Below are 13,454 nucleotides of genomic sequence, written 5' to 3' on the forward strand. Positions count from 1 at the left end.
TGGAGACCATTTGTGTTATGTTCTGGCTGAGAAATTGTCTGCATTTTGCCCGTGTCATGAGTCTTTCTGCAAGGCTTATTTTTAAAGTGATGGACTTCTTAATTTGGCAGAAGAAATTCCTAGACAGGAATACCCTGAGAATACCACAGGAAAGTGGCCTGGGTATTGCTGGCAGTTTTTAACCAAATTTATTGTGATAATCAGGAGCAGAAAGTAGAGCAGAAAGATTTGGAAAACTAGACTTGAAAGCTAAAGTAAAACTAGGGCTAAGGAAGTTGCTGTTGTTAAAGACTTTGCTAAAGACTTTGCCTAGAGACAATAAGAAAGATGGCTTGAGGGATCTCAGGAGCTGGCAAAACTGGCAAAACTACACCCATCTCAAGGTCAAGGGAATATAAATGAAAATTCTCTTGAGAAGAGACTAGTGGGGCACCCTCCTTGCACAAGGGCGCCTAGTAAGTTTTTTCAACATGCTCAGACACCAGAACATTCAGAGGCTGCTGCAGCAAGGGTTCCTAAAGGCTTGGCTACTCCTCTAGATGGCAGCAGACCTTGGTGTCAATCAGAAGGTGCTGGTTCTGCAGGAATGCAGGATGATGCAGTTAGGGGTTCATGGAGGCTTCCACCAAGATTTCAAAGGAAGGCCTGGGAGGCCAGGCAAAGTGCAGCAGGTTTGGAGTCCCTGTGGGTACCCCCTGAAAAGTCAAAGTGTGGAGATGTGAGGAGGAAGCTGCATCTGCAGTGGAGATCCCCAAGACTGAGAAATGCCAGTAACATGGGACATCATCTTAGGAAAGCTGCAGAATTGAGCAGGGAGACAAGCCAACAGAAGCGCTACTTGGGCTGCAACAAACAAGGTCACAGAGGCAGAGCTACACAAGCCCTTTGGAGAGGACATCATGCCATATTTTAAAGTGAACTGCAGTTTAGGAGGATCACAAGCTCAAGGCCAGCCTGAGCAATTTAGCAATCCTGTCTCAATTTTTTTTTTTTTTTTTTTTTTTTTTTTTTTTTTTTTTTTTTTTTTGCTGGAGATGGAACTTAGTGGGCAAGTGCACCTGGGTTCAATCCCCAGTACTGCAAAAGTAAATAAATAAATAATACACTGCAGTTTTCAAAGTATTTTTAAAAATAAATTTTATTATTTTTAAAGCAGTTTTAGGTTCACAGCAAAATTGAGAAGGTTAAAAAGGAGTCCCATATACTCCTTGCCCCTCTGTGCATAATCTCCCCCATTACAATGCCTGCACCACAGTGGGACATTTGTTAAAATTGATGAACCCTACATTGAAACATTATCACCCAAAGCTCATATTTTACATTGTGGCTCACTCTTTGTCTTGTTCATTCTATGGTTTGGACAAAGGTATAATGACATTGTAGGCACCCTATGGTATTGCAGGGAATAGTCTCACTATCCTAAAAATTCTCTGAGTTCCACCTACTCATCTTTCTCTCTGCTCGACCCTGGATCTTTTTGCTGTTGATATAGATTTGCCTTTTCTAGAGTGTCATGTAGTTGGCTTCATACAGTACGTGACCTTTTCAGATCGACTCTTATTTCACTCAGTAATATACTTTTCAGTCCTCCCCCAATCTTTTCATGGCTTGATAATTCATTTTTTTAGAGCTGAAAAATATTCCATTATCAGGATATACCCGTTTATTTATCCTTTCACCTATTGTAAGGACATTGTGGTTACTTCCAAGTTTTAGCAGTTATGAATAAAGTTGCTACAAACATTCTCATGCAGGTTTTTGTGTGGACAAAGCATTTTTACGTACATAATCCTATATAGATACCAATTTTTTCAGGGGTCTGGGAACATAGCTCAGTGGTAAAGTGTTATCTTATATACCAATTTTCTCAATTAAACACTAATGAGCTAAATGAAGCACACCAAATCAAAGCATTTACCCTTTTGACAGATGAGTTTGTCTTTTAGAAAAAAAAAAAAAACAAGGACTGAAACATTATGATGTTAAGAATGAAAAGCTCAAAACTGATGATCTCTCAAGTGTAAGAAATTAACTATTTCATCATGTCCCTCATCTGCTCTCTGCCCCATCCCTTCCCTTAACACAGAATAATGTATTGGGTCAAAGATTCTGTAGCTGGTTGTTGGTATTTGTTTCTTTTTGAATAACAGGGCTCTGATGCTTATGAACTGCATGACTTAGGGGCAAGTTACTTAACATCTTTGTGCTTCTTCTTCTCTAATACCTGCAAAATGGGAAATTTTAATGGTTCCTATCTCATAATTAACTTGAGTTTATATGCATAAACTCTTAGAATAATAACTGGTACACAGATGTTTATTAAATAAAATTAATAATATGTATGTAGCTCTCTTGTGTGAATGCTAGCCTCACAGAATTGTACACAATTCTGATGAGGTTGTCTTGTTGAGTCAAAATATCAGGTCTGTGATTATATTTTATCCTCCAGACACTAGGTTAACCGAGCTACATCCCCAGCCCCAAGGTCTTGCATTTTGACATAATGAGTTACTGTTTCATGGATACTAAAAGAGGACATCGTTACTGAACCATAGCAGTTTTGCCAGCCACATTATTTGCTAATCACTGAGATAACGAGTTTTGCAAAAGTGTTTATTCTCAAAGCAGCAGAATGTGGAGGGGAAGACACAAATCTCAAATCTGCCTCCTTGATGATAGGGTTTGGGGATATTTATGGGATAAATAAGAAAGGATATATAAGGTGTGGGGATATGTAATTGGAGGTGAAGTAATCATGCATAATCAAACTTCATGGCTTCTCCTGATACTCAAAACTGGTGGCATGATCATGATCTGAGAGTGTTTTGTTTTGTTTTGGTACCAGGGATTGAGCCCAGAGGTGCTTATCCAATGAACAATATCCCCAGCTCTTTTGCATTTTTTATTTCAAGACAGGGTCTCACTAAGTTGCTTAGGGCCTTGATAAGTTGCTGAGGCTAGCTTTGAACTTGTGATCCTTCTGCCTCAGCCTCCTGAACTGTTGGGTTTATAGAGAATAGGCTTAGTTTACTGTGCCACTGTGCCCAGCTGAGAGTGGCGTTTTTACCTTCTTGATGTCAAAAGGTCACTCATCAGACACTTGCTCAGGCCCAAGTAAAGTGGTTTTGATTTTTTTTAAATGGCCCTCAAGCCAGGTGTGGTGGCACATGCCTGCAATCCCAGCTGGGGCTGCTCGGGAGGCTAAGAAATAAGGATCAAGAGTACATAGACAGCCTCAGCATCAGCGAGGCGCTAAGCAATTCAGTGAGACCCTGTCTCTAAATAAATTACAAAATAGGGCTAGGGATGCGGCTCAATGGTCAAATGCCTCTGAGTTCAATCCCCAGTACCCTTGCTTCCCTTCTCCAAAAAAATGGCCTTCAAGTCCCTGGAAAGTATCCTAGGCAACCGTTATTATCATAATCCTCATGTCAGAGGTTTTATACAGCAAAGCTAGTGGGAGACTAATAACAGATCACTCAGCCGTGTGACCTCCAAAATTAATGTTTTCAAAGTTAACTAAAAGCAAGTAACTAAAAGCAAGTGAGGCTAGAAGGTTTAAGATTTCCTTTTTTTTTTTTTTTTTTAGATAGGGTCTCACTAAATTGTGCAGGCTGGCCTTGAATTTGTGATTCTCCTGCCTCAGTCTCCTAAATAGCTGTGATTACAGGTGTGTATCATCATGCCCAGCTCAGGCTTGCTCTTTTATAACAACTTCTTTCTTGGGAACTAATCCCCTTCCCAGAGACCCAATACACTCTTTAAGATCAGCATTAATCCATTTGTGAAAGTAGAACCCCCATGACCTAGTCACTTTTCATCAGGACTACCCTTAAAATTTTTTACCACCTCAACACTGCCACACTGGGGACCATACTTCCAACATACAAACCTTTGGGAAACAAATCACACCCAAACAATAGCAGAAGAGGGCTAGAATGCTTAGTGCCCATCATCTAAAGAAAAGGCAGGTATTGAGACTGAAAACCAGAATTTAGAAGGAGGTCCTTCTGTGGAACTAACCTTACCAATCTTGGTTTTGGAAGAATTGGGCTTGCTTGAGAATATTACGCAAGGTAGGAAAAAGTGATTTGTGTTTTGTGTTTATAGTAGGGAAGAACCCTTTTAGTGTCAAGCACTGTACTGTCTGTACTGCATTCAGTGAACCAAATTATCTAGTTGTATATTACTCCCTGCAGTCATTTTTTATCTATTGGTCTGAAGCACTTTGTAAAGTTTTAAAATATTTTTCTGGGTCTCATTAGTATTCAAGGGAATTGAGTCAAATGCTCAAGTCACAATGTTAAAGGAGAAACAGTGCCCCCTGGAGGCTAGAGGTGGAACTCCCAGATTACAAGAGGCCCAAGGAGCTAGCTAGAGTAGGCAAGGGAGATGGAAGAAGTTCCTTATAAATATTTGATAAAACTAAAAAGTCTTTTTTAAAAAGTTAAAGCCTTTAATACATTGGTATGGTAAAATTTAAATAAATAGAAATGTGTATTATCCTGATTTGATTATTATGCATTATATACATGTATTGTACGATAATGTACCCATAAAGATGAACAAATATTATGTCTCAATTTTTTAAATGTAAATAAGTAAACAAATAAATAACATGATATGGAGATTTTCTTTCTTAAAACAACAAAGAACATTTCCCAAAGAAAACACGTCAACTTTACACTTAACCCCAAGGTTGGGCAGTACAGTTATTTGCAAACTCAGCAGGTCAAGGGTTGCATATTTTCTTTCATATTTGTAAGCTATTGAGGAAGAAGGAAAAGAAAAGTGTGGAGAGATCTTGTGAAAATAAAAGGGAGGTCAGTAGAGGAAAGGGACCAAAGAGAGGGAAGGAGGAAAAACTGGGGAATGATATTGGCCAAATTATGTGGTTATATCATGTACATGTATGAATATGTGACAATTGATTCCATCATTATGCACAACTATAATGCACTAATAAAAATAAGGGAAAAAAGAATGTGGGCTTTGAAATATGACTTGCTTTCCTTTTGTTAACTATGTGCATATCCTTGGGCAAATTGATAAATAGGTTTCAGCCTGCTTCTTTATCTATAAAATGAGGATATCTCATTGGATTATAATGAAAATTAAATGAGATTATGTATATAATGTATTTACTACTTGGTAGGCACTCAGTGTTTGAAAGCTGCTATTATTATTGATTATTTACTGTTACTACAACATTAATAAGAGTGTTCCATGTAACCACAAATAACATACAATTATACATGCTAGTAATAGAATTTTCAGATACAAAGTTACAGAAGATATAATTTAGGATAAATGGAAGAAAGGAAGAAGTAGTAGCAAGAAAACCCAAGAATATTTGTAAAGGCATGGGAAAAAATAGGATCCTTACAAACTTTCTCACAAATACATGATTAACAACACTAGTCTAATGGATAAGTGGTCAAAACAGATTTTAAAAAGCAGTTTAACAAGTTGCATGCCAACTTTTTTTTATTATTATTATTATTTTTTATTGGTTGTTCACAACATTACAAAGCTCTTGACATATCATGTTTCATACATTAGATTGAAGTGGGTTATGAACTCCCAATTTTACCCCAAATGCAGATTGCAGAATCATGTCGGTTACACATCCACAATTTTACATAATGCCCTATTAGTAACTGTTGTATTCTGCTACCTTTCCTATCCCCTACTATCCCCCCTCCCCTCCTCTCCCATCTTCTCTCTCTACCCCATCTACTGTAATTCATTTCTCTCCTTGTTTATTTTCCCATTCCCCTCACAACCTCTTATATGTAATTTTGTATAGCAATGAGGGTCTCCCTTCATTTCCATGCAATTTCCCTTTTCTCTCTCTTTCCCTCCCATCTCATGTCTCTGTTTAAAGTTAATCTTTTCTTCCTGCTCTTCCTCCCTACTCTGTTCATAGTTGCTCTCATTATATCAAAGAAGACATTTAGTATTTGTTTTTTAGGGATTGGCTAGCTTCACTAAGCATAATCTGCTCTAGTGCCATCCATTTCCCTGCAAATTCCATGATTTTGTCATTTTTTTAGTGCTGCGTAATATTCCATGGTGTATAAATGCCACATTTTTTTTATCCATTCATCTATTGAAGGGCATGCCAACTTTTAACAAAAATAAATTTCAGGTCTCATGCATCTGGTAAATTTAAAATTGTAATGTAAAAATAAAAACAATTGGTATTGGAAAGACATAGAAAGATGACATTGACCCTAGAACATGATGTATCAACTCTGCCTTTTACCAACTGAGAGGGGCAGAGTAGGTGACCTCCCCTCTGTTCTTCGGTTTCCCTATCTGTACACATGAAACAGTAACAGCATTAAAAATATATACATTTTTAGTTGTAGAGGGACACAATAACTTTATTTTGTTTAGTTTTTTTTTTTTTTTAAGGTGGTGCTGGGGATCCAACCCAGTTCCTCATGCATGCTAGGCAAGTGCTCTACCACTGAGCCACAACCCCAGCCCTTATGGCATTTGTATAGACACATCTTGAGGACTAAATGAGAAAAGTTGTTAGTGGAGCCCTGGACACAGTGTCCAGCTCTCCACAAAGGGACTCATCATCCTCATTGTCTATCTTCACTATTGTTGTTTTTCCTGATACTCTGGGGTTATTCCAGGCAGCACTGGGAAGGGGGCTGTTTCCTCAGGACACGTTGCAGTATGATATGTGATAAGAGCTATAAAGTTACATTGAATCTTTTTTTTTTTCTAGTCATGGGAGGAAATCTGAAGGGAGAAAATGATCTAATTAAAGATGTTTATAGCAATGCTAGATATAATTATCAAAATTTGGAACAATTTTGTCCAGAAATGGAGGAGAGGTTAAATAAATAATACATGGTCATAATTTTACTATGTACTGGGAAGAACCTATTTGAAAATATAGCCAGTATGGTGGCGCGGGCCTGTTATCTCAGTGACTCAGGAGGTGGCTGAGGAAGGAGGATCTCAAGTTCAAGGCCAACCTGGGAAACTTAGGGAGACCCTGTCTTAAAATAAAAAAATAAAAAGGACTGGGGATGTAGTTCAGTGGTAAAATGTCCCTGAATTCAAAATTCAATCACCAGTACCACACAAAAAAACATATATATAATTTTAAAATTATATACATAATATATATGATATATATTTGCACATATATAAATCTCATTTATAATATCATAAATATAAAATGCCTAGAAATAAATTCATAAGGAATGTTCAAAACCTATTTAAATCATTATCCCCACATGGAGCTATGAATTCTAAAAAATGTTTACCAAAATTCCAATGAAATCTTTTACATTTAAAAGTTGATTGTCAGCCGGGTGTGGTGGCACACAGCTGTAATCCCAGCAGCTTGGTGGGCTGAGGCAGGAGGATCAGGAGTTCAAAGCCAGCCTCAGCAAAAGCAAGGCGCTAAGCAACTCAGTGAGACCCTGTCTCTAAATAAAATACAAATAGGGCTGGAGATGTGTCTCAGTGGTTGAGTGGCCCTGAGTTCCATCCCTAGTACAAAAAAAAATTTTTTTTTTGTTTTGATTGCCTAGTTTATCAGGAAGATAAATGTTTGAAAATAGCCTAGAAAGTTTTGGAATACAACTTGTAACAAAATAATATAAGACAAAAGAACTGAAAAACTTCATGGTGCAACAGAGTCCAGAAAATAACCCAGATAGGTTCATACACATTTCACTCCTATTCAAGTATTCAAGGTGGTATTTCAAATTAGTGAGGGAAAACTAGAGTATTCAATCAACAGCACAAGGATAATTGGCTCTATATAAACTTACTAGTGTTTGAAAGATCTACACACAGTTTGTTTGTTTTGAGATGGAGTCCTGCTGTGTTGTCCAGGCTGACCCAGTCAGTACTCCTGGACTTAAGTGATCCTCCTGCTTCAGCCTCCCTAGTAGCTGGGACTACAGGTGTCTGCCACTACAGCCAGCTTTGGTTTAGAAATCTAAATGGGAAAAACAAAACGAATAACTAAAACTATAAAACTACTTGTAAAAGGCATAGAAAAGTAGTTTTGTAAACTCCAGGTAGGAGAGAACTTTCTTAGCCTGACAGAGTACAGAAAGCCATGAAGGATGTGAGAAGCTGATTCAATTACATGAAGACTTAGCACTTTATACAGATTCCAACTCTACTTTACCTTATCTTCTTCCTTCTCCCCTAAGAATCGCTGAGGTTAACAGTGTGCATCAGGCCAGGGTAGGAAATAAGAGTTCTACAAGGCACACCGGGAGTCTTTTACTATGATTTGTTTTGATCCTGGGCATTGCTCCAAGTTCAGATAGCAAAGAGCTTTTAGTACTTGGAGTTTTGATAAATAGGTTTTTGAAACATTTCCCTGGGTCCTAATGTTTTTTATTTTAAAATTAATTTAAATGAAATAAAAACTCATTTGTATCCTCCCCCAAAACCACCATAAGAGACCATAAAGTTAAAATATGAGTGACTAATCTGGGTGCTGTGATGTGTGCCTGTAATCCTAGTCAATTAGGAGAATGAGGCAGGAGGAGCTTGAGTTCAAGGCCAGTCTTAGCAATTTAGCTAGACCCCATCTCAAAAATTTTAAAAATATGAACGAATTGGGCATGGTGGTGCTTGCCTGTAAACCCAGTGACTCAAGAGGCCAAGGTAGGAGGATTACAAATTCAAAGCCAGCCTTAGCAATTTAGCAATTTGGGCTCTGAGCAACTTAGCGAGACCCTGTCTCAAATAAAAAAATAAAAAAAAAAAAGGGATGGCCATGTAGCTCAGTGGTTAAGTGCCCCTGGATTTAATCATGATACCAAAAAAAAAAAAAAAAAAAAAAAATCCGGAAAGAATGTGTGCCACATATGTAACAAAGGATTATTATTTACAATATATAAAGAGTTTCTTTAAAATAATAAGAAAAAGATCCAGAAGAAAATAATCAAAAAAGAAAAATGGGGTAAGGATTTGAGTAGGCAATTCGCTTAGTTTGTTTGTTTGTTTTTAATGTGGTGCTGGGGAGTAGAGTGAACCCAATGCCTCATGCGGGCTAGGCAAGAGCTCTACCACTGCCACAACCCCAGTCCTGGCAATTTACTTAGAAATATCAATTGTCATAAACAAAGAAGCATATGTTCAATCTCAGTACTAATCATAAAAATGCAAATTAAGCAAGACAGACTTTTTTTTTTCTTAACTCATAATTAGTAGTAAACCAAAGTGGGTGGGCAGAATAAGCAATAGCCCAGAAAAGGCAGGCAACACAAGATCCCAAATTTGAGGCCAGACTAGGAAATTTTTTTAAAAAAATATTTATTTTTTGGTTAGACACAATACCTTTATTTGTTTATTTGGTTTTATGTGGTTTTGAGGATCCAACCCAGGGTCTCGCGCACGCTAGGCTAGGCGAGCGCTCTACCGCTGAGCCACAACCCCAGCCCCAGAGTAGGAAATTTAGTGAGACCTTGTTTCAAAACAAAAATAAAAAGGACTAGAGATGTGGTCCAGTAGAAGGGTACCCCTGGGTTCAATTCCTGGTATGTTAAAAAAAAAAAAGCAGTAAGAGACTGCGTTATCTGTACAAGATTTTTTTTTTTAACAGTTGGCCAATCAACTGAATTTTTAATATATATGCCAGGTGAGCATATATATATTTATTATGCTCTTCTGATTTTAACAACCTTATACTTTTTGGCTTTTGAAGACAATTCAAAAAGAGGAGCTTTAAAAATAATTCAATCAATGATAGCACTATAAAATAACCCTGAAATATCTTAAGATCATCATTAGGAGGAAGAAACTAATTTTTTTTAAGAGAGAGAGATTTTTTTAATTTTTCTTTTTTTTTTTAGTTTTTGGTGGACACAACATCGGTGTTGGTATGTGGTGCTGAGGATCGAACCCAGGCCACACGCATGCCAGGCGAGCGCACTACTGCTTGAGCCACATCCCCAGCCCAAGAAATTAGTTTTTAAAACATTTTACTTGGATTCTAGGGATGTAGCTCAGTGGTAGAGTGCTTGCCTTACATGGACAAAGCCCTGGATTGAATCCCAGCACTGAATGTGTGTGTGTGTGTGTGTGTGTATATGTGTGTGTATGTGTGTGTGTGTATGTGTGTGGTGTGTGTCTGCCTGTCTGTTTGTGTGTATTATTGTTTCAAAGTAAAAAGAAAATTTCCTTTTTTTTTTTTTTTTTTTTTGGCCAGGTTGAGATGGGACCCAGGGCTTTGTGCATATGAGGCACGTACTTTACTACTGAGTTATACACCCAGCCCAATAATTATTGAACCCAGGAGCACTTTACCAATGAACTACATGCCCAACCCTTTTAATTTTTTATGTTGAAAGAAAGTCTTGCTAAATTGCTTAGGATCTCACTAAGTTGCTGAGGCTGTCCTCAAACTTGGGATCCTTTTGTCTGAACTTCCTGAGTTGCTAGGATTACAGGTGCCCAGTTTATATGCTTCCATTTATATGAGTTCCTAGAGTAGTCAAAATCATAGAGACAGACAGGAAAATGATGGTTGCCAGGGGTGGGGATGGAAGGAGAATGGGGATTGTTCAGTGGCTATACAAATTGTTATGGTTTGGAGATGAAACTTCCCCCCAAAGCTCATGTGTTGACATTGCTTAGTCCCTAATGTAGCAATGTTCAGTGGTGGAACTTTGGGGGAAGTGACTGGGTCATAAGAGTTCTAATTTCATGAATCCATTGAAGGTTCATGGCTGGGCGGCATTAGTGGAAGATGGTGGAAACTGTAGGAGATGGGGACTAGTTGCAGGAGATATGTCACTGGAGGCATGCCCTGGAAGGATATTTCTTGTCCCTGTCCGCCCCCACCCCCCAACCCTTGTTCTCTGTCCTGACCACCATGAGATGAGCAGCTAGCTTTGTTTTGCCTCATCTTTTTGCCATGATGTTCTGGCTTATCTCAGGCCCAAAGCAATGGAGCCAGCCAACCATAGGCTGAAACCTCTGAAACTATGAGCCCAAATAAATCTTTCCTCTTTTAATTGTTTATGTCAAGTATTTTGGTCACAGCAACAAAAAACTGACTAATACAGAATTTCAGTTTTGCAAGATGAAGAGTTCTAGAGTTTGAGTGTACTTATTACTGAAGTATATACTTAAAGATAGTTAAGCTTGTAAATTTTGTGTTATGTGTTTTACCACAATTTAAAAAATAATGATGTCCATGAAAAAAGAAAAAATGTCTTTCTCATTTATTTATTTGGAAGTTAATTTTTGATTGCATGATGGTAAGAAAATATTAGAGACAGTACAATTAGAATCATATAATGCATTTGCTACTGGCAATAAAGAAAAGCACTGGCACTGGAAGGAATGTTTTGGGAATTTGCATACTTGGACAGATTTACTCATGTTTTTCTGGATTGAGGGGAGGAGCTGGCTTATTAGAGTATGGAAATGGGGCATGCTCCCCAGCATCCTAGGCACATCTGTTCATAACCCAGTTCCTAGGTACAAGGAGCTGTGTTTTCATTTCATTCTCTCAGTCCCTATACTGAACCAAAGTCTTCATCTCAAGGAATCTTTAAAATTTTATGTGTCTTGTGGGTTTCACATAAAATATTGGGATTTTTAAAAATTTTCAGACAGATTTTCTAAAGCTTGGAATCTTCATTGGTGAGTTAATATGGAGTAACAATAAGAAATGAGTTTAGTTATAATTCAATTTACTTGCAATTATGATTTTAGGCAAATTGCATAACCTCTTGAAGTTTCTATTTCATCTTTAAAGAGCAGTATTGTGAGGACTCGATTATGGGCAGTAAGCAAAACAACTAATACAGTTCCTGACATGGCTGCGATCCAATAAATTGTAACTACTACATTTAAGGTAGCAAATTACTTTCTTGTAGGATTCCTGTGACCTATAAATCCTGAATTTATCCTTTTATTATTAAAGGTGATTCCTGAGTCAAACACAACTAAAACTGTGAACTCCATGAGAGCAGAGACAATGTCTTTACACCTTTGCATCCTGGGCAACCAATTAAATGAACACTTATCAAGTTCTCATGACATTAAAAAGTTCTATGCTAAGTACAAGAAGTTAGAAAGGTAAATAAGATATGATCACTGCTCTCAAGATACTTAGTTTTAGGTATATTTTGTATACAAATAAGTATAATACAAGGCAGGATATGATAAATCCAAAGAGCTAATGGAACACTAATTAAAAGAGTGACTAATCAGTGAGGATGGAAAAGGTCATCCAATGACTACAAAATTCATCCCAGACTCTACATTGAGGTTCTAGCCATATATATGGCTAGTGGCTGTCCAGGCTGGGGGTCCTCTACATGCTTATTTGTTAAAGGAACTGAGAGTGGAGGTGGCTGAAGCAATAGTAGCTGGTTAATGGAACATGGAGGATTCAAGAATCCTGGCTCCCAACCCTCTGTCTCTTTCATCTCAAAGTAACTAATATATGTGCCTATAAAATGCCTTCTAAGGCTAAGGTTGTGGCTCATGGCAGTATACTTGCTTTGCATGGGTAGGCACTGGGTTTGATTCTCAGCACCTCATATAAATAAGTGAATAAAATAAAGGTCCATAAACAACTAAAAATTTTTAAAAATGCCTTCTAGGTCTGGAGTTGTAGCTCAGTGGTAGAGCATTTGCCTTGCAAGTGTGAGGCCCTGGGTTCGATCCTAGCACCACATAAAAACAAATAAAGGCATTGAGTCCATATACAAAAAAAAAAAAAAAAAATTAAATGCCTTCTAGTTTAGGGCTTGATCCAACAGACATGCCCCAAATTACCCAAGCTGTGCTTTAAATTCGCTATTTCAGTTATTAAGTCTTTTAAAAAATTTTTTATTAGTTGTCAATGGATCTTTATTTTATTCATTTATATATGGTGCTGAGAATCAAACCCAGTGTCTCACACATGCTAGGCAAACACTCTACCCCTGATCTACAACCTCAGGCCCAAGTCTTATATGTAAGTAGGAAATATACATTTTACATGAGAAAACTATGGCTCAGAAAATTTAAATAATTTTTAAAAATGTGCTTAGTAAGTGGTAGAGCCAGGATGAAGTCCAGACATGTGAGCACAAATCAATGGAAAATAAATAACCCGTGTTCTTGGGGCTGGGGTGGTGGCCCAGTGGTAGAACACTCACCTAGCACATGTAAGGCACTGGGTTCGATCTTCAGCACCACATAAAAATAAATAAATAAAAAGCATAGAGGTATTGTGTCCATCTACAATTAAAAAAAAAAAGATAAAGGCTTGGGTTATGACTCAGTGGTAGAATGCTCGCCTCACTTGTGCGCAGCCCTGGGTTTGATCCTCAGCACCACATAAAATAAATAAATAAAATAAAGATCTTGTGCCCAACTACAACTAAAAAAGAAATATTAAAAAAATTAAAAAAGATAAAAAAGTATTCTTCAAATATCTTTTCTTGCTTAATTTAGAA

The sequence above is a fragment of the Spermophilus citellus genome, assembly GCF_964194105.1.
Source record: "Spermophilus citellus genome assembly, chromosome: 14".
Classification (NCBI taxonomy): Eukaryota; Metazoa; Chordata; class Mammalia; order Rodentia; family Sciuridae; genus Spermophilus; species Spermophilus citellus.